The sequence below is a fragment of the Pieris brassicae genome, unplaced genomic scaffold (genome assembly GCF_905147105.1).
Source record: "Pieris brassicae unplaced genomic scaffold, ilPieBrab1.1, whole genome shotgun sequence".
Lineage (NCBI taxonomy): Eukaryota > Metazoa > Arthropoda > Insecta > Lepidoptera > Pieridae > Pieris > Pieris brassicae.
The window spans coordinates 17,501-22,500 of NW_025575991.1; the positions used below are offsets into that span (position 1 = coordinate 17,501).

The 5,000-nt window shown below is 43.9% G+C and overlaps 1 non-coding gene across 1 annotated transcript; it reads right to left on the bottom strand.

The window, feature by feature from the left end:
• Nucleotides 1-272: 272 nt before the first annotated feature.
• Nucleotides 273-2,178, bottom strand: LOC123719336. The gene has a single exon (XR_006755398.1). It is a non-coding gene; the product is annotated as a small subunit ribosomal RNA (ribosomal RNA).
• Between the last annotated feature and the right edge of the window lie 2,822 nt (nucleotides 2,179-5,000).

The window sequence follows — 5,000 nt, forward strand, 5'->3', positions numbered from 1 at the left end:
AATACTTATCATTAACGTGTACGACAAATGAAAAGAAAGAAAATCTCTTTTATTTGCGTGGTTGTACACAAAAATTAAAATATTATTTCAAAGTATCAATAGGCGATAGCGAACGCTAATCAAAGCGTGTCGCAACGCACACGTCGCGAATCGACGAGAGAGAGTCAACCGTCTCGGATTCGATTTTGATTCGTATCATTCACGTGTTTTTGTATTTTTTTCTTTTTTTGCGAGTCTTTGACAACAACAAAACAAAAAGAAAAAACCAACGTTAATGATCCTTCCGCAGGTTCCCCTACGGAAACCTTGTTACGACTTTTACTTCCTCTAAATGATCAAGTTTGGTCAACTTCCCAGCAACGCCGACGGCCGTGAGGCCACCGCGTGTCGGTCCGAAGACCTCACTAAATCATTCAATCGGTAGTAGCGACGGGCGGTGTGTACAAAGGGCAGGGACGTAATCAACGCGAGCTTATGACTCGCGCTTACTAGGAATTCCTCGTTTATGGGGGATAATTGCAAACCCCAATCCCCAGCACGAAGGAGTTTCAACGGGTTGCCCGGGCCTCTAGGCCAGGGAGAACATGTTGATTCCTTCAGTGTAGCGCGCGTGCGGCCCAGGACATCTAAGGGCATCACAGACCTGTTATTGCTCAATCTCGTGCGGCTCGAAGCCGCCGGTCCCTCTAAGAAGAATTTTAATACGTCGCCAGTGAGTTGCGCTCCCCGAGAGTCGCGCACACCTTGAATGACGACGCCTATTTAGCAGGCTAGAGTCTCGTTCGTTACCGGAATTAACCAGACAAATCGCTCCACCAACTAAGAACGGCCATGCACCACCACCCACCGAATCAAGAAAGAGCTGTTAATCTGTCAATCCTTCCGGTGTCCGGGCCTGGTGAGATTTCCCGTGTTGAGTCAAATTAAGCCGCAGGCTCCACTCCTGGTGGTGCCCTTCCGTCAATTCCTTTAAGTTTCAGCTTTGCAACCATACTCCCCCCGGAGTCCAAAATCTTTGGTTTCCCGGAAGCTGCCCGCCGAGCCATTGTAGTAACGTCGGCGGATCGCTAGATGACATATTTACGGTTAGAACTAGGGCGGTATCTAATCGCATTCGAACCTCTAACTTTCGTTCTTGATTGATGAAAACACCTTTGGCAAATGCTTTCGCTGATGTTCGTCTTGCGACGATCCAAGAATTTCACCTCTAACGTCGCAATACGAATGCCCCCAGTTATCCCTATTAATCATTACCTCGGAGTTCTGAAAACCAACAAAATAGAACCGAGATCATATTCTATTATTCCATGCACGAAATATTCAAGCGGCATTTTGAGCCCGCTTTGAGCACTCTAATTTGTTCAAAGTAAAATTGTCGGCCCCCCTCGACACTCACCGAAGAGCACCGCGATAGGATTTTGATATTGAACCGGCGTTTTACCGCCGGCTCACCGACGATATGCTCCGCAGACGTGTCAGTATCACCGCGGATGCGGTGCACCGACAGCGCGGCGCACAAATGCAACTACGAGCTTTTTAACCGCAACAATTTTAGTATACGCTATTGGAGCTGGAATTACCGCGGCTGCTGGCACCAGACTTGCCCTCCAATTGTTCCTCGTTAAAATATTTAAAGTGTACTCATTCCGATTACGAGGCCTCGTAAGAGTCCCGTATCGTTATTTTTCGTCACTACCTCCCCGTGCCGGGAGTGGGTAATTTGCGCGCCTGCTGCCTTCCTTGGATGTGGTAGCCGTTTCTCAGGCTCCCTCTCCGGAATCGAACCCTGATTCCCCGTTACCCGTGACAACCATGGTAGTCGCAGAAACTACCATCGAAAGTTGATAAGGCAGACATTTGAAAGATGCGTCGCCGGTACTGGACCGTGCGATCGGCAAAAGTTATCCAGATTCATCAAAATTAACGACTTCGGACGCATGGCCCTCCGCCGATTGGTTTTGATCTAATAAAAGCACTCATCCCATCACTGGTCAGAGTTCTGATTGCATGTATTAGCTCTAGAATTACCACAGTTATCCAAGTAACTGAGTAAGATCTAAGGAACCAAAACTGATATATTGAGCCATTCGCGGTATCGCCTTAATACGGCTTGCACTGAGACATGCATGGCTTAATCTTTGAGACAAGCATATAACTACTGGCAGGATCAACCAGGGAGCTGCTTACGCAAACGACACGCCTACACCGCGGTCACGCGGCTTCGGCGAGCCGCTGGCTCGGCGGCGTCGAGGGGCGCGCGCTTGCGCGCGCGCCTTCTCGACACGCGTGAACGTAACGCGTCGAATTTGCACGCGACGCGACGTTCGCGCTTCATATCGATAGACTAACTTTGACCGGTCTACGAGCGGCCGTCCCGTCACGATCTCGCAACGAGGTGATGTACAACGATGCTCGACCACTGTGAGGGACATAAAACTGCAACGAACACGACCCCGCGGGCGGGAATCGATGTTGTGACAATTTGAAAATTGAACATTCATCTAAACGCAACTTCTCAATTTTTATTCAATACGTTATTGTAAACATATTAAAACTCGGCTGGCAATTACATGCGCACACACACGCATGATTCGCACTAGATACGATCAACGCCCGGAGCTTGAGGGATAAATTCCAACACGACGCTGCGCACACCGTTTCGACGATGGGCGCGTGTGCGTCCTCTTTTATACATTCTTTCCATATACGGTCGCCGTGGCGACCGCGCACGTGTCGAACACGCTAGGCGCCCTGCGTTGAGGTGTGCCTAGAAGCGTATTCTTTTAACATCACAGATAACACCGGGGGAGACGGTCCCAAATCTTGGTCGATTGGTAACATCACCATACGGTCTGCGAACGCGGTGCTATAATATAATTTTATATTATATTATATAAAATATGAGGAGGAGTAGTATGTATATTCTTTGTTATTTTGTGTTGACACAAGAGAGATATATAAAATGTACTATACACCACACACACAGAGAGAGAGAGAGCTGGGAAAGATCTCGGCGGTCTCGCATTCGAAATACGAATTTGATATAATTTCCTCCGAAAATCCATACCCATATCTATATCATCCATGCGCGAATATATGTATATAATATTCTCACACTTCGCACAAACACAAAAACAAGAACACATTCTCTCTCGTCCGTCGTTCGTGTCTATTTGAGACGAACGACGCGCGGCAACGAGAACGAGTCGACGCTGTGCGCACGACTGTTTCGCTCCACATCTATACCGAGAGCAATAGTCCGCGTCGGCATTGGAGCGGACGTCGAATGTTTCTCGTAGAGCGAGCGAGAGAGAGACGATTTTTCATTTTATTATGTATGTGTATTGGCGTGCAGTAGTAGCACGTAGTAGTACTAGTAGTAGTAGTAAAAAAATATTATTATTTATTTTATTGACTGATATGATTTTGTTTGTTTTCTTTTTTTTGCATAGACATTTGTATTGATAGATATGTTTCTCGTTGAAGCTCGCAGCACACGCTCAGAGAAATGGCAATGTGGGTTTATTTGAAGAAAAAAAAAAAAAAAAAAAAAAACAATTAATTTATTAATAATATGTATGTATGTATGTATGTATGTATGTATGTATGTATGTATGTATAATAATGAATTATAATAATTATTCCGATGCAACGTCAGAGGAAAATGTTTCTCGTACAGGTGCGGCGCGCGACGGCCGGCCGCTCGACAGTTTCGCGCCGAATGTTTCTCGTTGAAGCTCGCAGCACACGCTCAGAGAAATGGCAATGTGGGTTTATTTGAAGAAAAGAAAAAACAAAAAAAACAATTATATTTATTAATAATATGTATGTATGTATGTATGTATGTATGTATGTATGTATGTATGTATAATAATGAATTATAATAATTATTCCGATGCAACGTCAGAGGAAAATGTTTCTCGTACAGGTGCGGCGCGCGACGGCCGGCCGCTCGACAGTTTCGCGCCGAATGTTTCTCGTTGAAGCTCGCAGCACACGCTCAGAGAAATGGCAATGTGGGTTTATTTGAAGAAAAGAAAAAACAAAAAAAAACAATTATATTTATTAATAATATGTATGTATGTATGTATGTATGTATGTATGTATGTATGTATAATAATGAATTATAATAATTATTCCGATGCAACGTCAGAGGAAAATGTTTCTCGTACAGGTGCGGCGCGCGACGGCCGGCCGCTCGACAGTTTCGCGCCGAATGTTTCTCGTTGAAGCTCGCAGCACACGCTCAGAGAAATGGCAATGTGGGTTTATTTGAAGAAAAGAAAAAACAAAAAAAACAATTATATTTATTAATAATATGTATGTATGTATGTATGTATGTATGTATGTATGTATGTATGTATGTATGTATAGTAATGAATTATAATAATTATTCCGATGCAACGTCAGAGGAAAATGTTTCTCGTACAGGTGCGGCGCGCGACGGCCGGCCGCTCGACAGTTTCGCGCCGAATGTTTCTCGTTGAAGCTCGCAGCACACGCTCAGAGAAATGGCAATGTGGGTTTATTTGAAGAAAAGAAAAAACAAAAAAAACAATTATATTATATTAATAATATGTATGTATGTATGTATGTATGTATGTATGTATAATAATGAATTATAATAATTATTCCGATGCAACGTCAGAGGAAAATGTTTCTCGTACAGGTGCGGCGCGCGACGGCCGGCCGCTCGACAGTTTCGCGCCGAATGTTTCTCGTTGAAGCTCGCAGCACACGCTCAGAGAAATGGCAATGTGGGTTTATTTGAAGAAAAGAAAAAACAAAAAAAAACAATTATATTTATTAATAATATGTATGTATGTATGTATGTATGTATGTATGTATGTATGTATGTATAATAATGAATTATAATAATTATTCCGATACAATGTCAGAGGAAAATGTTTCTCGTACAAGATCGCCACGCGACGCGACAAGATGCCGTTCAACGGCACGATATCTACAACTCTGTCGATATATATGTAGATAGTATCTAC